Source organism: Mesocricetus auratus, unplaced genomic scaffold (assembly GCF_017639785.1).
Source record: "Mesocricetus auratus isolate SY011 unplaced genomic scaffold, BCM_Maur_2.0 Super-Scaffold_100008, whole genome shotgun sequence".
Taxonomy (NCBI): domain Eukaryota; kingdom Metazoa; phylum Chordata; class Mammalia; order Rodentia; family Cricetidae; genus Mesocricetus; species Mesocricetus auratus.
Genome location: NW_024429192.1, coordinates 54,855,055 through 54,875,070, shown reverse-complemented (window position 1 = coordinate 54,875,070; position 20,016 = coordinate 54,855,055). Strand labels below are relative to the sequence as shown.

General features: G+C 43.7%; 1 long non-coding RNA gene across 2 annotated transcripts in view; it reads left to right on the top strand.

Moving 5' to 3' along the window:
• Positions 1–20,016, top strand: part of LOC121141950 — a 153,493-nt gene that overhangs the window by 105,415 nt on the left and 28,062 nt on the right. The window lies entirely within an intron of this gene.

Below are 20,016 nucleotides of genomic sequence, written 5' to 3'. Positions count from 1 at the left end.
ATGGCCTTTTCTTGCCAGAGAACGCCTGGTGGTCTTATCTTCCCTGTTCCTACATGGAATCTCCTCAAGGTCCCTCTCTGTCTTCCTCTCCCCAGAGTTCTCCTCGTCTGGTAGCCCTGCCTATACTTTCTGCCTTGCCAATGGTCAATCAGTGTTTTATTCATTAACCAATAAGAGAAACATATATACAGAAGGACATCCCACATCATATTTATGTATAAAATTCTCAAAGGCATTGTTTTAAATGATAACTATTGTGATCTGATACAGCATGGGAAAAAATTCTTAGGGCAATAACTAGGAGCATGCACTAGTGGAGACACACAAGGGAGTAGAATGCTCTCAAGGCTGGATGATCATGTGTGAGGGCGGTGGGAGACACATGGCTTGAGTAAAGGATAACTTTGCTGTTCCAGAGAAGACTCCGCAGCCCAAGAACACTATTCAGTTTGCATTGCACTTTTTCTATCGAACTTGAAGCTTATTTACCTGTAGTGAGTCAGTATATCACTGAACAATGAGACATCTTGTTTAAGAACTGTCTGTAGCAAATAAGGGATCGAATTCTTCACATGGCTGTGATTACTTTCGGTTTCTTTATCTACACATATGAAGCTACTTGAATCTTTCCAGATGCAAGGACAACTTCGCTTCAGATTTTTCTAAAAGGACATATTTAAGTGTTTTAATATAAACTCATAAATTCATGCAGGCCTAATGATGGATACATAAGATGAGGCAAATGAGTGTCATTACTTTGTCAAATCACTCCTGCTGTATGAGCTCAGCTGGACCTGTGTCAGTCACCTGTATTGTTCATTTCTAGCTCTGATACGTGTGCTAGCGACCAGAGGCAGAATTCAGAGGATGAGGCAGCCCTTATCAGAGAGTGGTCCACAGCAGGTGTGAAGGGAGAATGGAGAAGCACATGCCCTTCCTATTTTTATGTATTGTTTACTCACTCTGCTGTTGGTTGAAAGGAGTTAGGCTTTGGCTATCCTAGGTGCATGGGGTATTGCTCTCCTTGTACTGGGGCAATGGTTCCCCGCTTATGACTTTCCCTGTGTCTCTCCTCAACTCCCTGAGCCCACGCCAAAGTGTTTTTGGCAAGCACTGTGACTCCTGGGATGAGTGACTTTAGGCCTCGTCAGCTCACAGTGCCTCCTTTTTCTATACTAAGAACAGATCCAGTTGATCTATTTAACGAGGAATGTAAACCTCTTACTTTCTAGGATATGGGTTTCTGGCATGTCCAGCATTTAGTTTGTTTCTTAACAGAGGACCATCTCTGTGTGGGAGGAATCCTCACAGAATTGCCTCTTCAGAAGTCACTCCATTTCCCCTTCCCAGGGAACATAGAGGGCTCCCCATCATTCTTCTCTTAGCGCCTGTGGTGGACCACAGACTGAATACTCTGCCCTCCTGATGTCCTGGCTTCTCTCGGCTTGCCTTTATATTTTCTCATGTGTTCATTCTGTTATCCTGCCTCCTTCTCCTGGGGGTATCTTGGCTCCCTCTCTTTCCTCTAACAGGGTAGGTGGTCATCTGTCACCCTAAAAGGGCAGTACTTATGATCACTCTGTGTAGTCCTCCCTTTTCTTTCTCATGCACTGGAGTCATTTTGTTTACTTGAATCTGAACTGCCATGGTGACTTTCTAAGCAGATAGCACTGGAACGTGTTTTTCAAAGGGGCATACAAAAGCCCCCCATCACAGGAAGCACTTGGAACATCTCCTTTTAAGAATATGCATTTTGTATTCTATGTGTATGAATGAGTGAGTGACTGAATGTGTATGTGCACCATGTGTATGCAGTGCCTGCAGAGGCCAGAAGAGGGCTCAGATCCCTTGGAACCGGAGATACAGGCAGTTGTAAGCCACCCTGCATGGGTGCTGGGAACCTGACCTGGGTTTTCCGGGAGTGCAGCCAGAGCTTTAACTGGGAACTGTCTCTCTAGTTCCTGGAATTCTTTAGAAAGAACAATTTTCTTCCAACTTCCTGAACCATAAACTCTAGGCCAATCCCGACACTGCAGATTTTGATACACCCCCTGAGCTGAAGTACTGCACCTTTAGGAGGTAGTTTGGAGCTCCTGAGAACCACCCAAGTCCTATCTTTAAAGTTTTTTGGGAAAATACATCTATTGAGAATATCAACAAAGTCAAACTCTAATTACTGAGGGAGGCCCACACAGAAAGCCCATCCTCTCTACTGTTTTCGCCTACTTAGTTTAGAGCTCATGCATAATGTCTTCCCTCTTTTCCAAGGTTAATCTGAGGTTCCCTCTTTCCAATCAAACATGAGACAGGCGCATTCCCAAGCTCCCACCCTTCAGCACTAGGGGCGACAAGTAGGGAGAACAAGCTTTGCATGGTCCAGGCTCTTCTGTTGTCCGGGACACCTTTTGCCCAGGCAGAAACCTATTTTGACAAAAGTTTAAATCCACTCATGATGTTACCTGTGCAAGTCAGATGCTTAAGAGGGTATCTTAATGTCTGTGAAATAGCTATGCTAAATAATGTTGAACTTTCAAGAACCTTCTCTTTAAAATCAGGAACACGACAAACATGCCTTAGCATCATCAGGGTTCTTTCATACTACCCCCAACTCCACCTCTAGGTTTCTGTCAGTTTAGTACTCTAACAATGATCTCAGAATCACATTTAGGAAAAAAATAAAGTGATTATTATTATAGATAACAAGATAGCCTTACAATTCACATATGTAGAATAAGAGAATTCAGCAAAGTTGCCAGGTATATCGTATACAGAATCACTTGAGCTTTTATTAGTCATTAGCAATAAAAATGTATTCTTTGTGAAAAGATACTGTTTATAAAAGTAACAAAAGTAACTTTCCCCTGGAATGAAAGGAATGAAAAATGGACAGCATGGACAAACAAACAGTAAAGATGGCAGACAAACAGCACAGACAGGCAAACAGCACAGACAGGCAAACAGCATGGACAAGCTGTTTGCACACTCAGAATCCCAATACTTAATAGATGGCTCCAAGCACTGCTAACCTGTGCTCAGGTCATACACAAATACCAGCTAGCCCAAACAGGCGAAATTTGGAAGCCTTTAGAAGAAAACACAGAATGTGGCTACGATTACAATTCTAGATATACTTTTTAAATGGAAAAGATAAAACTATAACGAAAGAAATGATGAGCTCAGTTATAGTAAACTAAAAACGTCTGTGTATGGATCTGCTCTTCACTCTGAAGTGAAAAAGACGAGCTACACGCTAGGAGGACCAGCTGCAGCACTGTAAGAGAGGAGGCACAACTGCAGGCGAGAGAGCATTCCTGCTGAATGACAATAGTGTGCCAGGACATCAACACAATTCTACAGAGAAAACACGTGAATAAAAGACACACATGCTCTTCGGAAATCAAATCATACCCCTCCCCAAATCTGGCAGCCATTCAACGGTTGACAAAGCTATTCTTTTTTTTTTTTTTTTTTGGTTTTTACGAGACAGAGTTTCTCTGTATTGTCGGTCCAGCCTGGCCTCGAACTCACAGAGATCTGCCTGCCTCTGCCTCCCGAGTGCTGGGATTAAAGGCGTGTGCCACCGCCCGGCGACAAAGATATTCTTAAGCACACCAGGGGAGGAAGTTGAAGTCAGTGGAATAAGTTTGGATGCTCATTTTGCATCATCTACAAACACAAGATGTTTGGCCTCTGTGCCTTACACCTTTAATTTTCTACAGACTCTTAAACACCTACATTAAAAATGTATTTAGGAATATATATGCATACATATGCATGTAACAATAGACAACAGGAGGGGGAAAGCAAAAGCAGGAACAATATAATTATATTATAATCTCAAAAAACAATAGAAGCAATAAAAATAGCTGAAATCGAGGCTGGACAGAGATGGCTCAGCAGTTAAGAGCACTGACTGCTATTCTGGAGAAGTCAGGTTCGCTTTCCAGCACCCAAGAGTGGCTAGTAACTGCCACATGTAACTCCAGTTCTAGGGGATCCAATACCCTCTTCTGGGCTTCATAGGCACCAGGAATGCACACAGTGAACAGAAATACACACAAGTAAAATATCTACATGCATAAAACCTTTAAAAAGAATAAAATAACTGAGATTAGTATTGTTTTCTATGAAAAAGGAAAAATTCTATGTAACTTTTCCATTAGCACATTAATAAAACCAATAACAAGCCTAATTATAAACAATAATTCAAGACACATTAGATTTCATCTAGGCTGGCAGTGGACTTGCTATGTAGCCAAGGATGATCCTTGAGTTTCTGATCCTCCTGTGTCTACCTCCTGAGTGTTGTGATTACTGGCATATAGAACCATCTCTAGTTTATATGGTGTTGGGGACAGAACCCAAGGCTTTGTGCATGCCGGGTGAGTTTTCAACTGAGCTGCACTCCTAGCCTCAAGACATACTAAACTTCTAACAATATAAAAACTAATCTTTTAGAAAAGAGAAAGATACCTTCCCATGAGTGTGTGTGTGTGTGTGTGTGTGTGTGTGTGTGTGTATGGTGTTGGGAACTGAACCCAAGGACATGCACATGCAAAACAAAGAGAAGTTTCAAAGGAGGTTGAGGAAGCTGTCTTAGGACCAAATGACTAGAGAGCAGGACAGACTATTGCTAACAGTGCCTTCAGAACAGAGCGCAAGGCTGAAGTGAACCATGGTGAGGAGTTGCAGTGATGGACTTCGCTCCTGAGATGCCAGTGTGACAGCTGTGCTTCTGTGGTGGACAGAACATTTATATGTTGGAAAGCATCTCTAATAAACAGTGTGGTTGCTGGGTGTGCTGACCAATTCCCTTCTTTTCTAATTGCATATGAATTAATGTGCACCATGCAACTCAAGTTGCAGCATAAGGACTGAACAGGCAGATGCCACATGACTACAAAGAAAGGGAAATCTGGAAATTCAGGATTTGCTGGTTACCTCTTTCGAGGAAGAAACAGGAAGGAATTGATTGGGAAGACCAAGTACCTTTCCTTTAAGATATATAGCTGAGAGAGAAAGAGAGAGAGAGAGAGAGAGAGAGAGAGAGAGAGAGAGAGAGAGAGAGAGAGAGAGAGAGAGACAGACAGACAGACAGATAAATGGCTTGTTTCATGATAAAAAATCAGGCAAAATTTTCACAATAATAAGTTAAGAAGGTATAAAAGAATGATCAAAAATTGAACTTAGCTAAATAATTTACCAAGAAAGAAAACTAGTATACTTTGGCTTAAAAACAAGGTTTTTAAGTGAAAAACATGCAATAGTGCAGAAAAAAGGGAGAGAGGTAAAAAGGTCGGAATCTTCTAAGAAGTCTATCCTCAAGAGACCTTATTTTGATGACTCTGTACTTACATACCTGATTGCACAGAGCTTGGGGCACAGTATGCATCCTGGCATATAACATATTTTTTCATTTCATAATGTGCGTATATTAGCATAAATGCATAATGATCATATTTAATGAATTACAGTGGTTCACAGTAGGCATGACTCAAAATCATAGCAAGCCATCTACTCTGGGGAATTTAAATTTTTATTTTGTTTCAGTTATACATTTCAGTTAGTCTGGTTTTTTTATTTTTGATTTTGTTTTTCAATTTTTTTTTCTGAGACAGGGTTGTTTTTGTGTAGCCCTGGCAATCCTAAAACTAACTCCGTAGTCAGGCTGACCTCGAACTCACAGAGATCAGCTTGCCTCTATCTTTGCAATTTGGCCTCTCAAGTGCTGGGATCAGGCACACACGACTATTCTGACTTCAAATACTTCTTTAATGTTAGAATTCACCCCACAGATTAAAAAAACTGTGTCTTGAATTTGTTAGGGGTTGGGGGCACAGAGATAATGTGTTTCTTATAAAAATAAGTTGCATTTCTCCTAAACCAACACTATGTTTTGTGGATAAGGGCTGCTGATCTGTGTCTGCCCTTGTTTTGTCTCCTGGGGTCAGCCTGCTCTAAAGAAGGCTGCACTCAAGTGTTCTACCCCACCCTCAGAGGTCTGAGTGGCGAGGCTTGTTTTAAAGAGAGCTGAAGAAAATACTTTAGGGAAGTGTGAATCCAAGGCTTAAATCTGGGCAAAGGATTACTGAGGGAAGCAGCCTCTGCGGAATCAAACAGATAGGAGGCACAGGCGTGGCCTTTCTAGATACAGAAACGGGGGAGCAGTGGGATCGATGAAGGAAGTGGGTAGAGACAGGGCCAGAGAAAAGAGAAAAGAAAGTAGAGCTGAAGGGAGAACGGAGAAGCTGGTACTTCCCAAGGGAGGAAAGGGAGTTATGAGATGGCAGGAAATTGAAGAACACAGGAACAACAAGGCAAAACTAATGCAAGCCTTCATTAGGAAAACAAAAGGTCCCCAAAGACACAGAGAAACCAGCGTTCGCTGTCTAGATATGAGCTTGCTTGGCTGTGGGAGCATAGGGAGTATAAAATGGGAAGCCAGGTGAATAGGAACAATGGACAAAGACCTACATTATGTTCTTGGAATTATTTTTTTTAGTCTTTCTATTTCTTTTGTTGTTTGCTGTGGTGATATTTTGTTTATGATCTAACAAATAAAGCTAGCCTGAAGATCAGAGTGCAAAGTTAGCCACACTAGTTAGCCATAGGGATCAGGCAGTGGAAGGAGATAGAAAGGACCACTTAGATAGTGAGAAGGATTTTGATCCAACAAGTGATGAGCAACCCCACGCACACTGCCAGACCAAGCTTAGTTTTGTGCAAATGTTTCTCAGAATAAATCCTTATTTTCCTTACTCAGCCTGCTAGAGCAGTGGCAAAGAGAACCTCCTAGGGAGGTGGAATTGTTACTACAAAATGACTGTGGAAATGACCAAGAAAGAGTTCCAAAGACACAGAATCCAAAGAATGGATGCTGAGAGGTTACCAGCTTCCTGCATAAGATGGTTAAGTTCTGGGGATCCAATGGAAGGGCTCTCCCATTACACTGTGGAACAACAGAGCACATACCAACAAGTCGAACATGCTGGATGCAGGGAGGGGATAAAAAGAAGAACCAAGATGGGAGAAGGAGGGAGAAGAAGAGGAAGTGAGGGCTAAGGGTGAAGGCGTCACTGAGAGCCCCCTCACGGTGCCTCTAAGAGGACCTGCAGATGCAACTGCCTTGTAGGAGCTCAAATCCAATTAGGAAAACAAAGTCCCTCATCATGAAATGCGTGCACATGATGAATTGCCATGAAGGAAAAGGAGTGCAGCTGTCGTGCACAGTGAGCAGGTGTTGCTGGAAATAGCTTCCTGGTTGCCCATGGTTTGAGAGGCCTCTGGACAGATGCGAGTGGAGGTTCCCGACTGTGCCAAGGCAGGAAGGGAGGAGCTGGGAAGGCATGCAGAATGAAGATGTGGTGACATTACCACCATGGAAACAGGAAGGACAGAAAAGCAGAGGCTTGGACTTTGGGGTCAGGAGGATTGAGTCTACCACCTGCATAGGGGATGCCCCTAGTTCCTAGTGTCTCACCGTAACTCCTTCCCCTCAGGGCAGTTGAGGGGGTGAAACAAAGTGCAAAGGGGTCAGTACTTCTGACATGTAATAAATGCTCAGAGTCACATTTTTGTAGCAATGCTCTTAGGTATAAAGGTATTGACTAGAAACTGGAGGACATAAAAATGACAACATTGAAAAATTAGACATTTCAGGAAAGAAAGTGTTGGAATAAACAGTATTAGAGCTGCTAAAAGATCAAGCAGGTAGAGCAGGGTTGTGAGAGAGTAGTCCACAGACTGTCATCACCATCATCTCCTGGGAGCTGTCAGAACTACAGACATTTGACTCCACCCTAGGCTGCCTCAATCATAGTTTCAATGGGCAGAAATCAGCAATCTGCCTGTCATAATACACGCCCTCATGGAGGATTTAGAATGTTCCTTGGCCAAGAGGATAATCCAAAATAGATATTCTTCACTCAAAAGGGACTGCAAAATCTATCTTCTCACCTGCACAGGGTGAGTGGTCAATTTATGCAAGAAGCCTCAGAGATTCTCCAAGGGAAACAAAGGTGTGACAAAGAATCAGGGTTGATTCTAGCTGCCGAGTCTACTCACAGGAAGTGGAGTACATACATTTGGGTTAGTCTTGTATATTTGCAGGCTAAGACGCAAAACGTTCTTTACATCTTTAGAGCTTTGGGAATTTTGAAGTCGTCAACTTCTATTGGTCCATTTAACTTACATATCAATCCCACATAACGGATACGTGCCACATTTGTAAGGAGAGTAGAACATGGAGAGATCTCTATGGCATGTCAGAGGCTGGATTTGAACCCAGTGGGAACACCAGAATCCATGCATGACTTTAACTGGTACTCCTTTGTACCCACTATAACATAGTTAGCTATTCCACCAGCACTGGAGGCGGGGGTCACCCTCAGTGTCTCCCTTTCAGATAACACTGTGTGAAGAGAAGCTCTGGTAAGATCCTAATGGAGTTTCTGGTGATTTCTCAATAATAAGACCCAGAAATAGAAGTCCTTGGTCAAAAATGATGACTAGTTTTGAGATATTTATTACTATATATTGATTATATGTAACAATGAATTTCATTATATTTCCATATATGTGTATAATGTAGTTTGATTATATCTATCTCCTATCCCTCTTTTTTTCACCTTCTCGCTGTTGCTGATCACCTTCCTAACTAGGTGCCTTTTACTTTCTTTTTTTTTTTTTTCCTCTGCATTGTTTTGGAGGCTGTCGGTCCAGCCCAGCCTCGAACTCACAGAGATCTGCCTGCCTCTGCCTCCAGAGTGCTGGGATTAAAGGTGTGCACCACCACCGCCCGGCTCTACTTTCTTTTGTAAAAAAATATTTTATTTATTTTTATTCTATGCGTATGGGTGTTTTGCCTGCATGACGTCTGTGTACCACATGCATGCAGCGCCGTGCGGGCCAGATGATGGGATCCAATCCTCTGGAATGGGAATTTCAGACAGTTGTGGGTTAACAGGTAGGTGCTGGGAACCAAACCCAGGTCCTCTGGAAGAGCAGTCAGTGCTCTTAACCACTGAGTCATCTCTCCAGATCTCTCCTTCTCCTACTTCCGTATCATTTACTTTTCTTTTCTGGTTATCCAGTGAGTTTCTTTAGGTTTGCCTGAAGGAGCTTGGGTAATTTACCAGTGCCTACAGCCCTTAAAGACACATCTCTCAAACATGTCCCTTTATCAGATCCAGGCAGAGGTAGGGCCCCATTGTCCCCTTCCTCCTTCATTTATAAGGGCATTTCTAAGTCATGTTTTGTGCAGGTGCTGCTGTGTGACCAACAGCCACGTCCTACCTGGAAGTCAGAAGTCCGCACTGTCCCTTCTACCTTGCTTCACTCTTTTATCTCCGTCCCTTCTTCCTTTCTAGAGCCCTGAGCCTTTGAAAGGCGACATAAGAAGCTATGAGACGTTCCAAGGCAGATGTTCTTAGATAGTCTTGTCTGAGGTTAATTATTTTCTCACTTGATCAGCATTATCTTTAACATCTTAGCTTACCCCATAACCCTATTGGTATCTTCATTTAAAAATGTTTACTGTTTTGTGGGGTTGGAGAGATGGCTCAGCTGTTAAGAGCACTTGTTCTTCCAAAGGACCTGGGTTGGGTTCTCACCATGGAGTAGAACTGATGGTAACTCTGGTTTCAGGGGATCAGATACCCTCTTCTGGCTCCAGAGGGGACTGCATGCATGTGCTGCAGGCAAAACACCCACATTTGTAAAATAAATGTTAAAAAAAAGCTTACTATTTTCATGCAAAGTTAATCACCTAAAAAACTTCCCAAATTGTATTTTATTGGAGTATGAATGTTTGACAATTAGATCTATCCTCTTTTTTTTTTTTTTTCCCGAGACAAGGTTTCTCTGTATTGTTTTGGAGGCTGTCCTGGAACTTGCTCTGTAGACCAGGCTGGCCTCGAACTCACAGAGATCCACCTGCCTCTGCTTCCTGAGTGCTTGGATTAAAGGTGTGCACTACCAACACCCTGCTAGATCTATCCTCTTAACATTTTAATTTTGTCATTTTCATTTGCTTAACTTTAAAAATTGATTACTTTTATAATTCAATCATTTATATGTGTATACAGTTCTTTCTGATTACTCTCTCCCTTGTTCCTATTTTTCTTCCTGGTTAACATAATTTTTATGTTTTGCCACACAGCTTGTTTCTTCATCTGATAACTGTTATGTCCTTTGCTCATCTTTAAAAAATCATATTCTTAAATGTTTTTGTTAAATTCTATGTGTTCTTTACACATTAATTTTTTTGAGACAGCCTCACACTCTGAGTTGGTCTTGAATTTGTTCTATAGCCAAGAATGACCTTGAACTCTTGATCTTCCTGTCTCTACCTCAGAGGGTTGGGATTATAAGTGTGCCTTACCATGGCTGGGTTTAATGGTGCTGGGAACCAAACCCAGTACTTTGGACATGGTGGGGGACAAGTCTTCTGCCAACTGAGCTATATCCCCACCTCACACATTAAAAATGTTTTAACTTTTTAAATTTTTTCTTTAAAAAATATAAATTACTATTTGTAAATAGTTAAAATATTTATGCAATAAATAATGTTAATATTTCCCTCCAAAATTCTATTGCTTTCATTCTTAAAACTTCTTCATTTTCATAAAGTATCTGTTGCTCTTCTCTCTGTAAGGTAGAAACTTTCCAAGCTTTCAAATTCTGGTGTTAATTTGGATTAGCAACTTGAGTATATTTATAAGAAGTTTATGTCACCAATGCTACAGAAGCACCATTCTTGAAAGTGAATATTCTTTGTGTCCCACCAAACCTGTATAAGACGAAGAGACACTCAGGTGTGTGGAGGGCGGGCACTGGGATGGCATGGTGCCATTCTACCATCCAGAATCCTGGTGTCCCAGTATGTAAAATAAAGGTGATGGTACATTGGTTTTGTCATTATCCTGTTACACTGACAGTCCTCTCGAAGTCACCATTTGGGACATCTTACTGTGACATTGCAACATAAAAGTCTACAGATTGAGATTTGATTGTTTGCAAGTCATGCATTCACTTGCTCTCTGAATCACTGATTGCTTTGGCTCCTCCAGGTTCCAGACACTATGTGGGACCCTACATACAACTTCAGTGTTGAGCAAGACTCATGACAACCAGTGTCCTGGGTAAAATGAATAAACGTGCTTCAGAGGGAAGGAAAATGGGCACAGAGGAAAGGAAACAAGCCCTGTGGAACATGGCTAGGAGCCCAGGCGACTTTACCGGCTGTACGACGCAGCCTTTCAAAAAAGGAGGGTGCACACTGACCAGCTGCGTGGAACAGAAACAGTTTGGGAATACTGGTCACTTTTAGGAGTATAGAAAGAAGCTATCTGGTCCCATTGTCACCACTGTTTTCTTTCATCTATGAATAGCACCAAAGGGCTTCCCAGGAGCAGTGGTTTGGGCATAGGCAGCCCTAACCCCAGATACTAATTGGAAGGAATTCTCAGGCTTGTTGACTGGGGGTCTAATGCTGTGCTCCTACACATGGAGTAGGCTTCTTCAGCTTGCCCTTGCTTTTCTAGAGCAGTGGGGTGGCACCCACCCTTCCACGCAACATCTCTGCCTCTGTACAGGCAGCACCAACTCTGTCTGATACAGGGAAACAATGTAACACAAGTAAGAGCTTGTGTTACAGAGTGTTAAGGAAGACTATGTAACAAATAAAGATCCCTCAGCTTTCCCAGTGGAAATCGACTATTTCCTAAGGGCAAACAGGTCACAGCGATGGGGTGGGGCACTACAATCCCCTTGAGCCTTGGGTGCTTGCTTGCCTTCCTTTTTAATGTATGAGAAAAGGCAGTACCAGGAAACACATGTGGGACAATCATCACCAACAGACAACATGGAAGAAAGAAGTCAAATGACTTCCACTTTCCTCTTTGGTGGCGATTTTGCTTAGTGTGTGAAAGACCTGTTGACAGAGGAGTAACTAAAATTAGCCTCTTCTCAGCAGGCATCGGATTACCTTTGCTTCCACCCGCCCTGATAAGCACTGGAAGAAAACAGGTTCCTACCCAGGTTCCCAGGGGGAAAATCAATTATAGATTTGAGACATATAAAGGAAAATTAATTCAGGTTATTTAACTTAAGAAATCTTCACTCTTCCTGCTTTTTCAATGAAAGGAAAACCATTGAGAACTGTGTGAGCCAAAGGGTAAGGGCTAGATAAGCACTTAGCCATACACCAGGCTCTGTGCTGAGCCTTTCCATGTGTATAGCTCACTACAATCTCAGGGTCAGGAAGACCGCCTAGCGGGTGAAAGTGCTTGCACTTCAAAAGCTAGATGTTGTAGTGGAATGCTTCTGTCATTCCAGAGTTTCTATAGGAAGATGGAAGGCAGAGAAGCAAGAGAATTGCCTTAAGTTAGCAGACCAGCTAGCCTGAAGCACACAGAGCAGCATCCAAAACACAGAGAGTCTCTGCCTCAGTGAGGTAGAAGGTGAGACTGACTCCAGAAGTTACAACCTCCACATGTGTGCTGTGACACACCTATGACCTCTCTCCTTCTCTCTCTCTCTCTCTCTCTCTCTCTCTCTCTCTCTCTCTCTCTCTCTCTCTCTCTCTCTCTCACACACACACACACACACCAAAAAATATGTTTTTGAGAATTTATAAACTCCTTTATCCATGGCAAAGAGGCTCAGATAGAGTATCGTCTTACCGAAGTCACAGACACAGAGAATCCACTATTTATTCTTTATCATTTAGTTTCTTGAGAGAACATGTCACTACAGAGCTCAGCTTGGCCTTGAACTCATGATCCATTACGGCTGATAAAAAGATTGTTTGTGGGGTAGGGTGCTTCATTGGGAATGGAGCCCAGCATCCCATACACGATAGGCAGGTAGTCTTCTCCTGAGCCAGGAAGACTACTTATGCTACACCTTCCATGGCAGAGGCTGACTAGTTTTTCTCATTTCCATTTAGCTTCCTCTCTCAGTTGGTTCTGTCTAGTTATAACCTCATTTCTGGGGCTCAATACAGCACACATTTAATGAGCTAATTTCAATTCTATCTATCTATCTATCTATCTATCTATCTATCTATCTATCTATCTATGTCTTTCACCAAAGGCCAGGCTGGGCTCTGACAAGTGACAGCTCTCTTGTTTTAATTTGCCAAGTTCTGGGATTACAGGTGTGGGTCACCACAGCCAGCTTCTCACTGGTTTTTACTCAGTCAGTGCTTATTAGATTATGAGATCACTTAAGAAAAAGGAAGGGGGGCTGACTGTGGTGGTGCACACCTTACATCCCAGAAGATCTCTGTGAGTTCGAGGCCAGCCTGGTCTACATAGTGAGTTCCAAGACAGCCAGGGTTACACAGGGAGACCCTGTCTCATTAAAAGAAGAAAAAGAAAAACAAAAAGACAAAAAGAGGAAAGTCATTCACATTGACGTGTAAGTGTGAGAACAGCCCTGGGCATGACTGAGGACTATATGTGCTTCATGGCCATGAGCAGTAGTAGGTGAAGTCTAATAGTCACCTACACCAAAGTCAGACGTGGGGTAGAAGAGAAGAGTACATTTGTTAGGGATCAATAGGCCTTGTTAACCAACAAGGCCTATTTTATTTAAGATTCATTTTTATTTTATGTGCTTGTATGAATGTCTGCATATATGTATATCATGTGCATTCCTGGTGCCTCAGTGGTCAGAAGAGAGTCTTGGATGCCCTGGAAGTGGAGTTATAGGTAGCTGTGAGCTTCCAAGTGGGTGCTATCTACAAGAGCAAGTGCTCTCAACTACTGAGCTGTCTCCTTTCCCATCGATTCTTGTCCGGTCTTCTGAGTTAGAAAGGCAGATTGTGTGTGTGTGTGTGTGTGTGTGTGTGTGTGTGTGTGTGTGTATGTATCAGTCAACTGCATATACCCTCTGCCCAGATTCCTTTTTCCCAGTCCTGGGGGATAATGCCTGATTTCCCTTTGTTTATGGCAAGATCATTTGGATGGCAGAGTTGAGTGGGAGGCATCCATACCACCCTCTCTCTTCCTCACTTCCCACTTGCAAAGTGGCACTGAGTACTATGCCTCCATCTACATGTAATAAGCATTTTTCAACTGCCACAGCCACAGCCACTGGAGTTCAGGACATGGTCATGGTAGTCAGAGTGGTTTTGATATCTTTAAATGGAATCGTCCGAGTCCCTATGTCAGGACCTCTTTATTCTTCACACCTTTCACTTGAACCACTTTCAAGTCCTGGAATTTGACATGCTATTGCAAAACTTGTATTTCTTTTTCTCCCTGAGACAGGGTTTCTCAGCATAACCCCAGCTGTCCTGGAATCCACTCTTTAGACCAGGCTGGCCTTGAACTCACAGAGATACACCTGTCTCCCCCCAACCCCCAGTGCTGATCTTAAAGGTGTGCACCTTCACAAAAACCTAGGCTTAAGTTGAGCTTGGATTTTTTTTTGTTAACAATAGGTTTTATTTTCCCGCAGGAATCTCTGTCTTCTAACATTTCCTCCTCCTTTGGTTGATACAAGTACCCCATCTTTCAAGATTCAGCTCAAGTGTTGCCTCTTTCATGAACCTTCTCCTTGGTTGGTAGAATTGACACTCTTCTCCCTTTTTCTGCTAATGATGCCTCTACATAGCAAACATAATAATCCCTGTGTGTATAACTTCTGTCCCTAAGAGGAGAGATGGGCTCTTTAGATGCTGAAACTGGCTTTCTAATCCATCTTAGCCACAATGCTTAGCATAGTTCTGTGCATAGTTTACTGAAGATAATGTTGAATGATTGAAAATGTTTGTTTGAACTTGAAGCACATGGCTTTTTATTAGAGTATCTGGGAGATTACATTGTGAGATTTTTATTCACTCGCAGCATCACTGCAATTGGTCTTTACTAAGAAACCAGCATGAAGACTTACAGGAACTAAAACACTAAGGTTTTACATACCTCCTTCTTTGAAAATTCAAGGACTGGGGATGTGGCTTAGGGCAGAGAGTTCAAACTTCGGGTGTGCAAGGCTAGGAATTAGTTTCCAGGAAAGTGTGTGTGTGTGTGTGTGTATGTGTTATGTGTATGTATGTGTGTGATGTGTGTATGTGTGTGTATGTATATGTATGTGCTATGTGTGTGTATGCATGTGTGTATGTGTTGTGTGTGTATATGTGTTGTGTGTGTTCATGTGTGTGTGTGTGTGTGTGTTTGTGTAGAGTAGGATACATCTTTCAATGAGACCAGTAGATAAGCGTAAAGGGGAGATGTTTACAGTCCACCTGCCACAGCTAATTTTACCTGGGATGCTACTGATAACACTGAACTGTCACCGAACAAGCACCATCAGCATTATCTCTGTATTTACCTTCTCAACGGGAGAGTAGATGATTCACATTTAAACTGCAACATACATTTTATTGTGTGCAATAAAATGAAATAGTAGGAATTAAGTTAATCTGAACACTTGATTTAAAAGCAAGAATTAGAGCAATGGAAAACCATGGCCAACTGAAGACAACACACCCAGGCTATCACGACAAGACGCTCGTTCCCCATGTGCCAGGAACACCAACTGCACATGGACAAACATCAGTGGCAAATGCTGCATAGCAGCCAGTCTGTTTGGTGACTACAGCCAAATACCACTCCTAAACCAAACAGTCTGACTTTTCAAAGATCAGATTGCCTTCAACATCCCACAGCACCCAAGAACCTCGGCGGGGAGCTGATCCTGAGAAAGCCTTCCCCGGCTCCACAGTCCCATTTATGAACATCCACGGAGATGTTCTCTGGAGAGCTTATTTTAGCTTGCAATCACATACTTGATAATCATTTTATCAACAGCTGCTTTTCCCGAGCATCTGTAAGCACCAGGAAGGCAGGGTCCTGGTCTGGTCTTATTTACCATTTGGCCTTATTTACCAGGAACTTGTGTATAGCTAGGCTCTACAAACATTGTTAGTGGATGCTCATGCTTTTTACATTTTACCTATCCACAGTCTCGCTTTATAAATCAGGCACAGCCCCTCATCAGTCTTGAACTTGCTCCCAACCCATTTATCTTCATTCTCTAGTTACGACATCATCCTTAGAAGGGGGAACGTCTAATGGCCTTTGTGGGGTACAATTAAAGACGGTGGCACAGAGAAAAATGGAGAAAACAAAGGGACATGACTAGAGTAGATTGAGTAGATAAAGAGTTTACACAGCTTCTAAAGAACCTCTTAATTCAGTGAGAAATAAGATCAACTATTACTCTGCTTTAATCTAAAACTGGTTTGATTTGTTGGTCCTGGAAAAAAAAGTTGAATATGTAGATTGTCAGCATGGAGACCACATGTGTGGTCCCTTAGCAAAACTACCCAGGGGCTGTTCGTGAGTGACAGGGGCTGGGCCAGGTTTCCCCTTCACTCCTCCATTTCCTCCTTTATGTCATCCCCCCTTCCCCACACACAGCCTTGCCCCATCCACAGGGCCAGTTTAAAACTTACTTCTCTAGGTCCTCCAAAGGCAAGACCCCAAACATGTCACTTTGGGACTTGGAACCCAGGCGGGAGGGGGAATGAGGTGTAAACGTGTGGAGAGATTCTGTTTTAAATTCTGGATTGCAGGGAGCCTGGGGAGATAGATTTCCTTAGCTTCCCTCAGCAGTGTACGGCACCATTTCGCTATGCTGGGAAAGCCTGGGAAAGAACAGGTGGGCACGGAACTTTTCCCAACATGCCTCTCTCCAGTCTCAGGAAGGCCAGTGAATCAGTCGTCCCTGAGCTGGCTACTATGAGGAGGACCACTGCTGTGAAGGGTGCTAGAGAACCACACAGGCAGTCTGAGGAGGAATATTGGGGACTGAGGGAGGTGCGTTGACATCATGCTTTTCTGGTATGTTCCTTAGGCAGGAAGGAGGTAGATAAAGAATAAGGACGGAATAGAGCAAGGCCAGGGAAGAAACACCCGTGTTAGAAGGCAGGCACGTCTCTAGACCGCTCGCCTTGGTGTCATTTCATAATTTAAAACCATGAGTATATATTATCAGTAAGAACTACGAGATCAAAATAAATCCATCAACACACTAATTTTCTACCTCCAAGGAATATGGAGGCTGGTAACCAGACATCTTAATTTGATGCCACTGGGGCAAGCACCTTGGTAGTGCAGTTGGTAACACACACACACACACACACACACACACACACACACACACACAGAGAGAGAGACAGAGACAGAGACAGAGACAGAGACAGAGAGACGGAGAGGGGGAGAGGGAGAGGGAGAGAGGGAGAGAGGGAGAGACGGAGAGAGGGAGAGAGGGAGAGAGGGAGAGAGGGAGAGAGACTCTAGAAAAGCTGCATCTCTCCTTGACACTGAGAAAGGTTCCTTCGGACCATTGCACAGGGAGAGATGAAAAGGAGGCACAAGACACACCCCACAGCCTTGTTTTTAGTGTAATCTCCTATTCGCATCCCAGACTCCCAGGCCAGGGCTGCTGCTGCTCGCCACTCGTCAAAGTCCCCTCTGCTACACTCAGATTCCTAGTGCCCTCCCTCCTGTTGCACTACCTGGAGTCCTCGTCCCGGATCCTTCCTCTGGGACACCTGCCGACCCTCTGTCTGCCCTGGACCCGCTGGATGTTGTGCTCAGGATGTCACACCAGCCTGCTCGGTTTGCGATGTCAAGTTCAAGGTGTTGGAGTGGCGCGCTATCACCTGGAGCTCCCGGTGCTCGCCTTGGGTTAAGCAACTACGTCCTGCAGACCCTCTGAAAGCCACCATGACCCGGCCCGGGGCTCCGCCCCTTGTAGGCTCCCCGCCCGCGGTCCTTCTGGGGTCCCGGGCCCCAAGACCCGCGGAGCACACTTACAGTCAGAGCTCTAGCCTCGCCTGGAGCCGCCCAGGCTCCCTCGATCTGTCTGGTCAGCCGGGGCTGAGCTGTGGCTCTCTGGAGTCAGGCGCTGCGGGCGCGATGTCCCAACCCCCCCAAGTCACCCGTCGGGTCTGGTACCTGGGGGACCAAGGTCCAGAGCTCAAGTTCTCTTGTCTGCGATGCAATGCTAGGCGTTCCTCCGGCCTCGGATCCTCAAATCCTGCTCTGGCGGTGGGAAAGACCCCCTTCTGGCTCCTCCCTGGAGATGGAAAGGGGATTACAAGGCGACGTCCTGTGCCAGAGGATGGGACACTTTTTCCTAATAAAGATCCAGAAACTCACAGTATAACAAACACTCTTAGGCGTTCTGCTAGACTCCAGGGTTGCCTCAGCGGGTTGTGCACGAAGAGCTCCCTCCCTCCACTGTCCCAGAGGAGCAGGCAAACCTTGCCCCTGCACCCGGGTGTGCTCCTTGAAGGCAGGAGCCCAGCCTGGCTCATAGTGGTTCTTAGGCTCTGGCACAGTGCCTGCCACTCATCATGACACTTGAATGAAGTGGAAACTCAATTTATTTGGTAGAAAACCAGCTTTTGCTTTCCAGCCCTAAAGCCTACTTACTCCTTAGGGCAAGCAATTTGATAGCTAGCACACACACACACACACACACACACACACACACACACACACACACACTATCACCACCACCACCACTACCAACTAACTAAACAAATAAAAGCAAGAAAAAGTTGCTTACAGTAATTTGTAGTAATTCCCTGAAACAAAATGTTTAGATTCAAATGTACATAACAGGTTCATTTTTAATATAAAATAATAATGTTTAAACAACAGCATTGTAGTTATGGTTCTATGGGTAAGGTGCTTGCCCTTGCAAGCATGAGGACCTGAGTTCAAGTCCCTAGAATCCAGGTGAAACCTCCTGTATAGCATGTCTGTAATCCCAGGGCTTCTACATCAAGGCCAACTAGACTGTCTTACAAAGCCGTAAACACTGTTCTGAAGACACACGAATGTACACACAGACAGACACACAGACAGACACACACATACAGACAGACACAGACAGACAGACAGACGGACACACACAGACAGACACACACAGACAGACGGACACACACACACACACACACACACACACACACCAAGATAAAAACACAAGAAGCAAACATCAGTAAACTCACCAACAGGAAACTGGTTAAATAAATTAAGACAGTGTGGCTTAATGGGATACTACACAACCATTATAACACAGACATGGAGACTTCAGTGCCTTCAGATCTTCCTAGAACATGTAGATAGTGTTTATTCAGAAGGAAAAGAGTAGCAATACAAAATAACATGATAAGATAGTTACAAAATAACACCAGGCCACACAAAAGAACCTAAGCAGAAAATTGTTCATATGCTTAATGGTTTCACATTCAAATACAGATTTCTACCCTGGCAACATGCAGATTAATGCCTGTTTCAAGGGATGTTTGAATTATTGAATGGGAAGTTTAAAAAATGCCTCAACATACTCAACATAAAGTTTTCATTCCTGCTTTTCCCAGGAACACAGACTCAAATCCATAGTGTTAAATGCATCCTCTTGGTGACCAGGATCTGCCCATTAGGCTTCCCACCCTTTATGTGCAGAGTGGGAAAAGAGGTTGAGAAAATATTCAAACTCTAAGGTAGTGGAGAATATACCTAGTAAGAATAAATGTCCCTCTCTGCACATGGTACTGGGAGCATTGCAGAAGATGTGGTGGAAAGACTGTAAAAGTTGTTGGGGAGGAAGGCTGCAAAACCATGCCTTCTGGACATGAGGACCATTACATTTATGAATTCACAGTGGCTATGGTTGCCTGCACAAGACCTAAACAAGATCAGGCTAGTCAAAAATCAACAAAGATGGGGAGCTTTTGCAGTCAAAGGGGTAGGGAGAGGTAGGGGAGCGTCTTCCCTGGACTCCAAACAGCCAGAAATATAAGCTTGCAACAGGAGATTTGGCTCAGTAAGTAGCAGCAATTATTAAACTGACTTAGCAGTTACTACTGAAGACACCACATTCTGTGAACACAGAACTTGGAAGAATTGAGATGGAACTTGGAAGCCTCCTCCCTGAGGACCGGCTCTCATGGTATTAGAGGACCATGCAAACTGCCAAGGGAGAGGAACA